This window comes from Camponotus floridanus, unplaced genomic scaffold (assembly GCF_003227725.1).
Source record: "Camponotus floridanus strain SB8 unplaced genomic scaffold, Cflo_v7.5 scaffold3, whole genome shotgun sequence".
In the NCBI taxonomy this organism is placed as follows: domain Eukaryota; kingdom Metazoa; phylum Arthropoda; class Insecta; order Hymenoptera; family Formicidae; genus Camponotus; species Camponotus floridanus.
Window position 1 is genome coordinate 275,511 of NW_020229436.1, and position 15,466 is coordinate 290,976.

Here is a 15,466-nt window from a genome sequence, read left to right on the forward strand (position 1 = left end):
TATTTCATTATCATCGGATTAGGTCCGTTAAAATTATTTACGCCTAGCACACAATGGTCACGCGAAGCGCTCTAGGAGATGCGCAATCGCGCTGCGGCATAATTTCGCACGTCGGATTAAAGCGTGCGCGCGTTTGTCGCCCACCGAAAGATTGCGAGCGCGAATAAAATTATCCGCGAAGTTTACATTGCGCGAGCAATGCAAGTACGCATTTCGCGGCGTGAGAGACCGCTTAATCTCCGTGCGATATGTAAATTTTCATAATGCCGACAAATTCTGCTCGCATAATCCGATGTCCGCCTTACGTAACGATTCGCCCGCATGGTGAGAGAGAAAAATTTGTCAATGTAATGCCTGAGCGGATTAACGCGTCTCTCTCTCGGCAGATAGATGCGTTCACGTATTAAATTTGAAGGCCACTTTGTGTGTGTGTGTGTGTGTGTGTGTTTCGATGCTAAAAATTTATGGGAAATTATACATCGATCTTTGCAAATAAATAATTGGAATTTTGGTTTCTTACACATATATGATACACGATATGAGTTATCTAATTTTATTACAAGCGAATTTCTTTTGTGAGTGATGAACTGCTTTTATTGATATAGATACTTCACGAGGTCATGCGATAATTATTTAATAGTTTTCCTTTGGCATGAAAATTCGTAAAGTTGTAGATGAATCATTCTATAATATATATATATATATATATATATATATATATATATATATAAATTAAATAATAAAATTAGATTTGTCAAATATTGTACGAAATTTATAAGATTTCAATGTAAAAGGGCATTGATTAAAATTCAAAGATGTCGAGGAATAATTTTGTCACGACAATTACGTTTGCGTGGGTAGTCGCGAGAAACACGCAGCATCTGAAAACGTGCGATCATGTTTTCTTCATCCGGTGGGCAGATATGTAAAAGTCAAGGTTACTCGCACTCGTGGGTATCCTTGCGCCGAATAGATCTACTTCGAGAGTGGTGGACAAAATCGTGAGCCGTTTTATAGTTCGGGTATATTGTACAAAAACAAATCGAAGAAATAATCGTTTTTCGTAACGAAAACAAGGAATAACGCGCTGTGCTCTGGTCCAGTTATGAGAGAAGTTATGCATCGTAATTTAATCTAGCTCTTTAAAAATGTTTAAAAAGATAAATTTAAATTTAATTTTATCAACTTTATGATGAATTTTTCTCATGTAAATTTAGCTTATATAGATATAAATCTCTTGTATTTTTGAACATCTGTAAAAAATTTAAGATAAGTAACTAATTAATTAATTATTATATTTTTGGATATCGTCTTTTTTCTAAATTTCAGAGTTTTTATAATTTTCTGAATTCCAGTGGATTATAAATTGATGTTTTAACTTTTCTCGGTTGAAATTCGAGTTATTTTGATACATTTAAGATACTCTAGTTACTTAGTGTATAATGCATAACAGTATACTGGATCGTTTTACCGTCGCAATGATAATTCATCGTGCCTCTGTTGTATCAAGAGCAAGAAAGCTGCTGCTCTCCCCCCTGGTGACAAGTAACAGTCCCGTACACGGTAAACCATATGGCGCGCATGCCGCGGAGAATAGTAACAGAATATCTGGACGCTTATGCACATGCATAAATAAGACAGCTGAGTGGACTAGCTAAGGCGTACAAATTCACACAATTTAGCGTGACGCATGACGCGCTTCCTCATAACTGTAAATAAGAGGTATGGATAACGCATGAGTCCCTGGACACATTAAAGCCCCCATGACGACTGCTCTCGCTAAAGTAACTCCTAAGCTCTTTACGATGGCGTCTGGATAATCTCATATCAAAATTTATTTTTGATTTTGATATCACTTGTAGTTTAGCAATTGTGTGAAAATGGAGAAATATTTCTAGGGTAAATTAGGGTAAATATTTCTAAGTGACAAAATTCTTTAATAAAAGTTATAAACGCGATATTTTTTTCTGAGTCAGATGTGATGGAATGCTGGAAAAATAGACGTGAGTAGAGTTAATAAGCACATCGAATTATTAAGAACTTTGAACTTTAATCGAGACTGATTATTAAATGAATTATCAAATGCAGATTTCTTTTTCTTTTTCCTTTGAAAAAATTTAAGATTAATGGTTAAGAGATAGTTCTGTTTGCATAAATCTGCATGGATTCGCTCGTTCACCAAGTGCACAAGTCGAGTACTTGACTCATACGCAATATGCAACGGAATTAGAAATCCATAGAGTGTGCAAGTGTTCGAGCTTAGATTCTTCTCTCTTTTTCCGTCTTTTCCGCAACGCGATTTTTCCTTCTCGCTGGCCATCCATTCCGGTTTTCCGCGAATTACTTAAAGGCGAGTTCCAAGAATTGAACGATGATACTTCAAAGTATCCTCGCGACAGCGAAGTGCGAGGATAGTTTCACAAGATCAAATCAAGATAAAAGTTTAATTACGTCTGCTTTCATCTTTGCAAATTAATGAAAATTTGTCTTGAATTTAAGTTGTAGCTTGGAGAGACTACATTTTAGCGAAAAAATAATTAATTTCTTGCAGAAAGAATTTTATTCTTTTTGCCTCATTTTTTTTATTTCTTCTCTCTTTTTCTTTATATTTTTTATATATTATTTATAATTTTTAAGAGATTATAAAAAATCATCTTGATCATCTCGATCTAGACTAGAATATTTTCATCTTTGCTTATTTACACGCATATATATGGATGCTCGCGGAGAAATAAGAAATTGCGGGAAAATAGTTACACGCTCCCACTTCTCCGGCGATCTATTTCCCGATCTTGATCGATCAATCAAGCGAAATTGTCGCGATTCGTGGACGATCGAGTGAAAATCGATTCGGCAGAGGATCGCGAATCGGGGGAAGACCGTTCCGTTTAACTCGAGATCGAATCATCGTAGCCGGCGAACTCGTCATCACCCAGGTGATCGCGATGCGCGTCTAACGTCGCATTAATATAATCCTTTCGATTCTAACAGGTGGAAACGACGGTGTGAAAGCGCGGTACCGCCGGGGACCGCCGATTATTGGCTATCCGTAGCAATAACCGCGGCGGAACGTTGAAAAGTGCGCGAGCGAGCGCGGCTGCTCCGGCGGAACCGGGGCAATAAATAAGCGGCCAGATCGGTGCAATTATGTGGCAGATTAACATCTATGACCACGGTGTACAGTTATGGCGCGGGTTCGCCGCGCGCAGTCACGAGAGATACAAATGCGCCGCGTGCACGTATATACGCCGTTCGATGCGCTGCGCGTGCATCACGTAGGTCGTGGCACTACTGTGAAGAAAACGAGAGGGGTCCGTTGCTACCATGGATATACACGGTATAGATGGACGGAACAAAGTCTGAAGTAAGAATGGCTGGACAAGAGGGTTGTTGGGGGATTTGGAAGAACCAGAGAAGAAATTTTGGAGCGGCGACGTTTTAAATCGTTTTTCGATGAAATATGATACTTTAAAATTGACAAATGCGATAAAAATGATCGTGTTTCGATATGCGACAGGTAATATTGAGTCGAGATCGAATTCTCGAGGATTGAACTTGAGCATAAGCGTAAAAATATTTGCGAGACGTCTTATGGCGTGATGTAAATGTCGTCCTATCGCGTTATATAAAATTATAAAATCATATTAATTAATCGTCGTGCAGGGCGAAAGTTTAGTCTGTCGAGACGTCGTAACTTGCGAACGAACAGTCCGTTACCAAAGTTACCCGACGACGCTTGCTTTCACTTTTTAATGATGCGATGAACGATCGACCCACGCGGCACGATCGTGGGTGCAGAAACGGAACGCCGGCCGCAGGGATAGCTTTTTGCATGAAATACCACCTCGGTTTCCTGCTTAGAGGCGGACCTTACGAGGTGTGTGTTGTTGCCGCTTGAAATCACCACCGTGTCCGCGCGCGATGAACATTTTCTTTGATTACGAGAGGCCGACTTCCGGCCCGCGACCGATCGCCGCGCGAATCACGGTGCGATCATTAAAAAATTACTGTTTAATTACTGTAAAAAGTTTCGTTTCATACGCGTGCCCCTGCGCGTTACGTGCACGGTATAAAAACGACGTTGCATCAGCTTGTTGATTTAATCAATCAAATCTAACAATAAATATGATAAGATGGAAAATTGAAGGCAATTATTTTTCCTGATTTTTACTGACGCTCGGATCATTAATATTACAACACATTAATTACATACATTAATTAACACTTTTTTAAACACTTAGATAATTTTGGTATTCTGTTATTTTCCTTTAATACTGACTCCGCATTTGTCAATTACATCATTCTCGTGCTGAGCAAATTAATATTCAGCGAGTACATTAGATTCATAATAAAATCAAGCGGCTTACGGGATCTCCTCGATCTTATAAGCGTACAAGAAGCCAAGGTAAATTCCAGTGCGGAACATGATTCGCGACCGCAAGAGAGAAGGAATCCATCGCGGCGATTTGTCATGCGGTGTACGAGACGACGGAGACACGCGTCGCAATGAGAGCTCTGCGCGAAATTACACGTTCCATCACACACAAGTCGCCAGGATATCGCGAGCTTTTCATATCCAGCGCGAAACTAGTCGCGTATCCATCTCACGCACGAGGATGAAAACGATAAATCTCGCGGGGATAAATATCTTCTTGCCGTTCAGAAAAGGAAAATTGGAGCAAAAGCGAGAAAATAGAAGACGGATAACTGGAATCTTTGACATAAGGATTACCAAGTCTATTGAAATTTTTGCTTTGATTACAATTAGTATATGTGGAATATCAATAGAAATTTGTTTTATTTTTCTTTACGTTGATATCGGAGATTAAATTATTTAAATCGATATTTTTTAAGATCTCTCTCCCAATTCATCGTTGAAATTTTCTTTAAATCTTTCGGTATTGATTCACATGTCTGATATTCGTCCTACGCCCCTGGTTCGAAGGGAGAGAATAATACGAATAACATTCGATAAAAGGGTAGGAGGCGAGGTCCGTTCGTTAGTTACTTCGAAGAATCGTGCGAAAAAGTTTTACGAGTAATCGACCGGTAATTTCATAGTTTCCCGCGTAATAAATACAGCCGGCGACGTGCGGGACTATATCCTCGTTTCAGCTTTTTAATAATCACCCCGTTCCTCTCTCCGCGCATTGCCGAGGATTCTAGAAGTTGCATTACGTGCGTGAGATCGAGGAGGAAATCTTGGAGAAGATAGCCATTGTAATAAAGATCGCCGCGCGTTGTGCGCCTGGCCATACTCATCCCCCGTTTTTCATCGCAAGTGTGTAGTCCACACGATATCCACCCTTGCGTAGGTCTCGGAGGTCTTTATTTTTACCATCTCTTGTGTTATGTGAGTCCGGCTTATATTTAAAATCTAAATTTCCACCTCCGCCATTATTTTGTCTATCTATTTATTTTCTGACTTCAAGATATTATTGCAATATCTTTTACTGCATCTTATGTCAATAATTATAAATACGCTAATATTAACTGATAATGTTTACATAAATAAAATTAACACTCTATGTAATTTTAATGTGCTGATCATATATATGTATAAAATTGCAATTTTATTTCTAAAACTATAATAAAATAGATATATAGATAAAATTAAATATATTAAAATTATATATATAGAATTAAAGATATTAAATATGTATTAAGACACATGATAATAAGATTTAAAAAGTATATTAATTAATTAATTACTGTATAAAAAATTCTTATATTATAATTTAATTATATGACTTTTCTCACATAATCTCTATGTAAAAGAGTTATTACTAAAATTTATTTTACTCATTCTATTGGATATAATTTACATTGTTCAAGTGAACAAAAGGTGATAATGTACCTATCTCATCGTATAATCGCGAAAGAGCATTTTTGCGAAAGCATGTGCGCACGATTCACTTTTCCTTCGCGTTGGCTGACTCATTTGGACTGATCATCAAGGGCGAACCGCGTAAATTGGTTTCGTCTTCTAGTAACTCTCGGACGGTGCTCTCTAAAACATCGGGGGCGTGCGTTCCGACGATGAGCAGCGAACATGCATACGATGAAAGAGAGAGGGTGAGGGAGGGGAAATAGATAATGGGAAGAAGAGCGCGCATTGTGTTAATTCGCAAATAATGAAAGCCGGGAGCGCAACACCCCGTGAATCCTACGCGCGCGCAAACTCACGAGCGCACGCGTGCAACGCGCGGGAGTGAGAGAAGCGGAAGGGGAGGAGAGAGGAGAAATCGCGCACAAAGAATAGCGGACCCGAGACGAGTTATACGCCGCCGCAAATAAGCTCTAAACGCATCTAGCTCGCGTTTCAGAAATAATTTCAAGAAAATCGCAGAAACACGCGATGTAAAGAAAGATGGATGGAATCCTCGATGACAATTCCTACTCAAACATTTTGAGGCTTGATACGTTCTCTGAGCGATTAGTGATCGGAACTGTGATTGATTGCGGTTAGGAAAAATTCATTTAATTTTTTTTTATCTCATTTTTGAAAGCGTTTCGCTCAGAAGTGTAGCCGCTTAGGATTAGGAGAAAATTACAGTATCGTTTGTGCGTCAAATTATAGAAATTATCGCGATTATTATGCACCGTGTGTTGCAACCGCTCGATATTATAATCGTTCGGTATCGCAACCAGCGAGATATGCGCGGAATGTCGATTCACCGCGAAATCGCGATTTCGTTCGCGCGCGCTAACACAAGAAATGAGATGATAAAATCACGCGACGATTTCAACAAGCACGCCCATCGACGGCGATTCTAACCGTTCCAGTATCGGTCGCGGGATTGACACTAACGTGATCGGTAACCACTTTTTCACGCAGATTGGAAAGTGCGAGCGCGAGCATTCGGCCGCCTGTTTTCACCGCGATTTCGCACAAATAAAACCGCGCAGATGCTGATTAATAGCACTTGGTACAATAAGAGAAAGAGAAAGAGAGATTTGAGATAATTGATACATTTATAGTAAAATTTCATTCCGTTTTATAGTATTACATATATCTTATGTATTAAAAAATATATTTTATTTTTCATTTTTTTATTTCTTAGTCCATGCCTCTTTTGGTTGGTTTTCAAGCTTATATTTGTTATTTTTGTGATCTTTTGTGTAATGAAAATGCGCTTCTTAAACATCTAAATTAAAAATGTCTATATTTTCTGATAGTATCTAGAGAGAAAAATAGAGATCATCAAATAGAATACAAGAATGGAATAATGGAATAACAGTATTGAACTTAATCTTGCTTAAAACAGGGTATAACCGCGAAAAACCTAGAAAACCTGGAATTTCCATGAATTTTGTTTTGAAAAATCAGAGAATTTTCATGGAATTTTATTGGGATTCATTTTTTAAAAACTGTTTCTTTGATAATTTTTTTGTAAGTGATCAGTAATTTACAGGTGCTATTATTGAAACTTAATTCCCCAGCACTAGAATATATTATTCAATACATAAATATTTATTTTAAAAGATATATTTAATGAGAAATATGAGATTTTTTTAGATTTAAAATATATTAAAATGTTTTTGTTTATGTTAATATATAAGTTCATGCATAATAAATAAACTTATTTTAAAATTGTATTTATAAATATTATAAATAATTTAATTAATTATTAATTTTGAATCTGGAATTTTGAATAAAAATACCTGGAAAATTATGGAATTCCTATGGAAATTATTTATAAGATTTATGTATACACCCTGTTAAAATTTCTTAAAATTATAGTTATATATAAAAATAGAAATCGCATAGCATAAAAATTTAGATATAAATAAATACATCATACAGGAACATGAAAATAAAAGCTAAATCAAGAACAAAATTGAAATTGAATTTTATTATTATTAAAAATTTACATAATTTACTTTAGTAATTTTTTTTAACGATGCTGTTATTATTATCACATAATTTGTGTTATAAGTATATATAATAAATAACTTTTAATTTTTTGATTTAGGTAAGCACTTTTGTCAGCATCTTAAATCGCGGGTAATTTCATTGCGGACAGTTACATCGTTGATCGTCGTTGAGTGAAATGCCTCTCAGAGATGCAAGACTGCAGCCGGCGAATTTCAGGTAAATCACGTGATATAGCAAGCGTGTTTTAAGGCTGTACATATTATTGACATACAAACACACAAATATATGCATGTAGAAACTTGGAAACCGCAACCTGGCTTTTGATAGCTTTTCGTGCGTTCTGTCGCAGTTCAACGTTCTACTTTTTCGATGTAAACGTTGATCTAATAACACAGTTTGTATATTTTATAAATTCCTTTTATTTTAAATTAGCTTTGCGTTACACATAATACCGGAAGTTAACTGTAATAAATTAACTGTAATAGATTACTTTCGCGTGTATCTTTCTGCTTCGCGTCACAATTTAAGGTGCTTAATGTGTATTATTATCCATTATTTATATTATATATTTAATCATTTGTAAGTTTGAGACATAATTGAGATTACATCGAATAGTTGAACAATGTTTAAAGTCTATCGAATCCCAACGATTTGCATTTTGCATCAAACTATTTACAATCGCCTTCTCTTTTTTCGATTATCGTTATTTTTCCGACAAACTTTACGTTTATTATACCGCGGCTTTCGATATAAAGAAGTCGCACGCGGAACAACAGATCGGCGAAGCGTGCCCATGGATTCTTGACCGGCCAACCGAGCGATACATTCACTTTTCCGCAAAGATCCGAACCGAACATAATTTCGCGTTAAAGCCAAACTTGAAAATTAATTCCTCGCTAAATTGATTTCTATTCATGACGGGAAAGTTTCTGCATTCATACTATTTATACTTGCATTAAATTTACTTAAATTATGTCAATATGAGTTACATAAATTTATGCACTTTCCTATGTGTTCTATAAATTCATGGCAAAAATGTCAAAATAAATTATATATTATCTCAATTTTTTTCTTGAACCATTATCATTATCTCGATCATGATTTAATTATTGGGAATAAAATAAAGATTGATATCAAAGGAAATGGGGATGTACAGATACCGACAGGTAGTGAGTATACTTATTAACTACAATATATCGCGTATATACATATATAGAGGAACGAGAGAAAAGAAAAGAAAAAACACCATTGGCCATCAGCGGCCAACGCGTCGATGCACCAGTCGGTGTATTGAAACGAACGACTGGGTTCTCGGGTTACTAACTACATCCCCACCCTTCTCCTCCACCCTTTCTTCCTCGTTCACCCGTGCCGTCCGTTTCTCTTCTCTCTTTCTCCCTCTGCATCCCAGCTCCGGATCCCTGTCTCTCACCGGCTTTCCTTCCGCATTCTGAAATTCCACGAGAGCAGGCGATGATTTCTAATGGCGGTGCGCTACGACGGTGCCGGCCGTGCTCCTTTCCGTTTTTCTCCGTCCGTTCTTCCTGCTCCTCCTCCTACCGCGAAGAATCTCCGCTGTATACGCTGTCCTTCCTTCTTATTCCTTACCTTCTCTTACCTCCTGTCTGAGAGCACCTCTGGCGATCCTCGCGCTCCTCTTCGCTACTATCGCTTCCCCTGCCCCTCTCTCCTCCCTCGTCCTCTTCCTCCTCCTTTGCCCTACCGCGCGAGGCGTGATCGCCGCTATTGATCCGCTATTGATCTCGTGATCCCCGCAGATTAATGTAACACGGTATAATTTCCTCGCCGGGATTTTTCACGTCACGTGGGAACGTCTGGCAGCAGTTTTTAGATGGTTACAAGACACGCTTGTGACCACGAAGTTGCTCCTTGAAAAGAAGCGATCTGAATTATTCAAATGTGTACCCAACTTTTAGCGATACAAATGATGTAATAAAATGCGTGATATTAGTTTAATTATTTCAATAATATTTTTAAGTTTTTTTTTATTGTTTTATGGACGATTATTTTTTAGAAATTTATGAAGAAATATTGTATTCTTCGTTAATTTAATTATCTTCATTCTCTTTGTATATCTTTGTTCACTTTTGATTTGAAATTTTGATTTCAAGACGATCTAATCTAAATTCGCATTCGATTCGACATATTCCATTCGATCAGGCCAAACCAATTGCGGTTGCTCACAATGCCTTAGTGTTCGTTTGCAAACTGCGTAATCATGGTCGATGATAATAAGTATTGTACGGTGTGCACGTCTCCGAGAAAGTATGTCATAATTTTTGCCAGGCAATTTTAAAAGCATAATCCTGGACTTTCTAAACTAAACCACTCCACCTGTTGCAGCGTGAGTCAAGGTCAATGTCGTTTATGATCACGACTGACCTTCGTCACTGTTGATGTCCGATAGCTCGTGAAAGCCGCGGAAACGAGAGACTCGGTCGTCATTTAATTCCCTCGATTCTCGACGTTTTACCATATGGCCTCATCCTTCGTATAAAGTATGCGTGTATTCGAGATAATCGCAATTTATCATCATGAAAGGAAATTATTTAATGAATTGGAGAATTTAATTTATTCCTAGAAAATAATTCCTAAAATAACTTGTATGATTTAAAACTCCTTTGTAATTCGTTGTATTTTCATCCTGGAATGCATGAATGTACGTATTAAAATTGAAAATAATAATAGCGATTATAATAATTTAAAGAATATCTTGACATAAATTTAAAAATTGATTTTTGATGTTTCTTAAAATTGACGTGTTCACATAAAAAGCAACGTCGTGTGGTTGGCGCGTCCTAAAGGATTCGATTCTATTCGCAATGGAATCAATTCCTGCCGAGACGAATCTGTGCTTTTTGCAGCACAGAGACAATTGTATGGTGGGAATTAACCGAGCTCGATTTCGTGAAGCGATCTTCGTTTCTCTCCCCTTTTCTTCCTCTGTTCCGTCTCTCTTTCCTAAGAGTCGGGCTTCACGGCGTTTTACACGACGATAGTTTTCGCCGAACGGCCGCGTTATTACATGCTTAAAATCATTTTCTACCTCGGCACGTCCCTTACAGCGAATCTCGATGCTGCCCGAGGCGAATGCCTGGCATTCCAGGCCTTGCACTCGGCAGAAATTCTCTCGCGGCTCTCTTATCGAGTCCAAGGATGCGAGAGGAATGGATGTTCGATGAGTTTCACTCGTGTGCTTTTGGGTCGGCCGACATTTTCCCGCACGAAATAACGCACGGTAATCGCTCGATCCTTATCCCGCATTTTTCGCAACTTTATCTCGTACGTCCGATCTCTAAAGATTTTTTTAACGACGGAAATTATGACCCTCGTCTCTTTTTATTACGCTAACATTTCATCCGCTTGTTATTATCCGCAATTCTTACAGTTGTACGATACTATGTATATATTCAGAATACTTAAATTAAAGAGTCGCGTATTTTCACAATTCTCTTCTGATAATATTAGATTTGGAATCTAATATTACATTTGTTAATCGATCGTCTTGAACTTTCAAATATGTAACGATGACACTTCTTAATTTCAAATATACATATATAATAAACTTACTGCATATGAGCTTTTCAGAAGCCAAAGTGATCGACTTTATTTTTTATAAATTTCCTAATTTTAGTACTAGAGCTCTAATCATGTCACTGATACTAAAATTAAAAATTTTACAAAAAAATGAAGTTAATCCAAAGTGTTTGAACAGTTAATAAAATACGGATATAATCAAAGTGTCATATCTTGGCATAAATCTAGTTATCGATAATGTAGATGCAAAATGCGATATTACTTTACATCTGAATATAAATATACGTGCACGCGATAGTTTATCGAGATTCTATCACGCACAAATCTCCGCCGCGAATTCCGTGATCATTAACACGCACGCTCGGCAGAAATTCTCTTATCGAGCCCAAGGATGTCAGGAATGGCTGCCAGATGAGTTTCATTCGCGAGGCATCTGGGTCAACTGCATTCGCGCAAGTGCAACACGGCGCGCCCATTCCATTTCCACCTGCGAGCGTGCGCTCCAATGAGTTTTGTAGATGCTTGAAAACCGACGACGCATTTATTCCAATGTACGTGCAGCTTGTTATCGAAGGGTAGTCTATCGACAAGAGAACCCAAGAATCTACTGTGCGATATTTTTTGATGCACATTAATGATCAATTATCGATTCCGTGCATCGAGTTTTGTTGTTCCATTAAGCGCGTATTTTCCCTTTATATTATCGCAATAAATACGAGACAGCGATTGAGCTCGTCTTATCTTTACGGTTTCTAAATTTTCAAGATTTTATTGAGTAAACATGAAAGTAATTTACTCCTATTTTTTGATCATTTTCCCAAGTCTTTTTATCAAGGTATATATGTGTCTTGAAAATGTGCAGATTTGCCGATTTGCTGAGAATTTGCAATGCTAATCCGTATTTCTTTCGTTTCAATTAACGCTCAGTTTAAGACAGTAAGGATTATTTGATCTCACAATCAGAATCTCAGAAAACGTTCGGCCGTCAGACTGTCTATCTTCTTCTTCTCCATCGGTCCATTGTTCAACGAAAAGTGGGCCGTGGGTACGCCTCGATGAATTTTCGCATATTCATGAAGACGTATTGAGAAAGTAAACGTGGTTTGTGCGTTTTACGCGCAACAACGGAAAATTTAATCTGTTCGTGAGCTTTCCCTCCGCGTTTTATTGCCTAAACACAGATTTTCATACAGTTTGCGAGGTCAGTGAAATTATAGTACATTGTAGAAAGTTAATCATTTATTTCTATTTTAACAGATTAGCGAATAAAAAATGTATTATTTATTTAATGATATTTAAATGATATTTAAATTTTATTTAAATATTACAAGTTTCATAATACTAAGAAGCAGTTCATAACAAAGTCTGTAACAAAGCGCATCGTGTTGCGTGTCAGTTTCGATCTAATACTGCCGAGACTCGTAGAAGAAAAAGAAAGAACAAGAAAGATTGTTGTAGATACGTCAGGATGTGAAACGACTTACCTCAATGTTAGAAACTGTGAAGAAGCGCGATTACAACCGCATCATACGAGTAACTATAAGAGAACTATGCAATTTATTATTTCGACGTCTAATTATTCGTGAAAATTTTAATTAAAATATAATATCATAATCGATAATATTCAAGTAAAAAAATATTTATATTATTTTTTTTGGGAGGAATGTAAGTGTAAATATTTTTTTACTGTTTTACATTCAAAATTCAAATTGTTTACGTTCAAAATAATGTGAATTTTAAAATTTTATTCATTTCAATATATTAAAAAAATCAAAATAATAACATGACATCTCTAAATATAGATCAATGCCATGTTGAGGTTTGAAAATGGAAGGACAAATAATTCTGGATATACATGTTATATATCTCTTTCATTTATCTTTATAAACCGTAGAATTATATTCGATATCTCAGTTTTATCGGACTACAATCTGTAGTTTTGCTATTGATACATCTGCGATGGTAATAATCTGACAACACTAGAAGACATTTACCGTTTGTGAGACGCGGTAAAAGATAAGTGTCTCGTGTGGCTACTTTGTCGCGCGAGATTTCTCGATAAGTTCTTGTTCATAGATGTATATATTCATATATACATGTGGTGTGTACAGATATTTATCAGCTGCTTAACCTTGGAATGAGTCTTCCTTACGGCGGATATCATGGTTGCTTATCATATTCGGGCGGTTCGCCATCGGCGAGAACGATTTAAGTAAACTGTCTCGATATCGGTCGGCCATCGCTACGCTAAATCGATTTGGATCCGCGTTGTCGGCGAAGACCAAAGTAAATCGCTTAAGCCGCACGACGGAAAAAAAGCGAGGCATGGGAGATACACGTCCGATATTTTCAACACCATCGCTCGACGACGCCGCGATTCCCCGTCCCATCGACTGTTGCGAAGCAGTGGTTCTTAATCCGTGAAATCCCATTTATCGGGATCAAGATATTTCGTACATTTTACACATTTTCAGCCTGAAAGAGTAGATTTGGAAATATAAATTTTAATATCTTTAAATTTATTCTATAAATATTATTCTATAAATATTTTTTTAATTTATTCTATAAATAATATTCTATAAATATTCTTTAAATTTATTCCATAAATTTACTTCAATATTTATGAGCATTATTCTCAATAATTTACATCTAATATAAATCTAATTTAGATAATAATTTATATCCAACTTAGAGATTTAAATCTCCTTATCCAAATTTGCTATTTATTATTCTTTTAAAGCTAATTGTAATTAATGCAAGATAATTAATTATCATCGGATAAAATTTATTCTTTCAAAGTGAAAGATGTCACTCGTAACAAGATAAGATATATACATAATTTTCATTGTTGATTAGGGGTTCTTCTCTCTTCTCGAAAAAGGTAAAGAGCCACTGCTTTAAGGTCGATCAACCGATTTCGTCCCGGCGCTACCTGTGTCCAGTGTTATTACATAAGTAAGTACCGTGTCTTTTAAGCGCCGGTTTCGGACCGCCAAGAGTATCGTCGATCGATTCGACACGCATCTGCCACGTCGAGCGGAAAAAGGAAACGTGGCTGCTGGCCGCGAAGCGGAGCAAAGAATTGCCGAAATGTAGCGGAACGTCGGAAGTTGGAGGTCAGATCGTTGTACGTTTGCAGGAGATCTTGTAAAGTCAAACGAGCACTTTGATCGATATACTTATATTTAAATAACATATATTTATATATTATCTTGTAATAATTTCAGGAATCATGATTATCGCAAATTTTCACGTTCATGAATACGCGTTGAAGAGTGACAGGATTAATATTATTATCGCAAACAAATGAGGGGAAAAAGTGACTTTATAGTATATCGATCCGTATAATTTGACGGCGGAGAATTTTTCTCCTCCTCGATATCAGATTATTCCGCATCCGCTTGCGCGTGCGAATGACGATCTATCTAAAGTAGCGCGATTCGACGAGGTTGCGAGTTTATTTACGTCACAGTGGTTGCACCGGGGGGGTTAAATCGAGAAACTCATGCAACGACCACGTTCATTCGGTCCTTCCGACGATGGAGTTACAACTGCCGTAATGACTATTATTACGTTCACGCGACTCCGCTAATCGTGGCCGGGCGAGAATTACGAGAGCGACCGAGAGGACGAAAGGGATTGCCACTGCGAAGCTAATAATTATGTGTATCAAGTTTTACGATCGTAACGGGGACTAAGGTATAAGTCGCGCGTGGGCCGACGTGCATCTCGAATCGCCGATTATCGTATCCGCTGGGACGCGACGACGGTAATAACGAAACGCCAAATGAACGTCGCGTCGATCTCTCGAAACAGTCTTCAGTTTTAATTTCGAGTCCCCGGGGGATATTTACGGCGGTGGGCTTTCGTCGAGTCGTCCTAATTGGATTCTCGCTCCACGCTTGTCGCGACAACTCAGTCTCTCGTTACGTCTTATTCATTACAATGTCTTATTCACTCGCGAGGAGAACGAACAACGACGCGAGCAATTCCAGGCATTGAAGTCCCTTTATCTCCTCCCCGGGATGG

General features: G+C 37.4%; 1 protein-coding gene across 6 annotated transcripts in view; it reads left to right on the forward strand.

The window, feature by feature from the left end:
- LOC105257654 overlaps positions 1 to 15,466 on the forward strand; it is a 71,252-nt gene that overhangs the window by 24,135 nt on the left and 31,651 nt on the right. The window contains exon 1 of one of the 6 annotated variants that reach the window (XM_025410027.1): positions 8,018 to 8,095. The exons of the other annotated variants lie outside the window; for them this stretch is intronic. The gene's annotated coding sequence lies outside the window, so the exon portion shown is untranslated. Of the gene's footprint in view, positions 1 to 8,017; positions 8,096 to 15,466 lie in introns of those variants that run through there. 6 annotated transcript variants of the gene reach the window in all.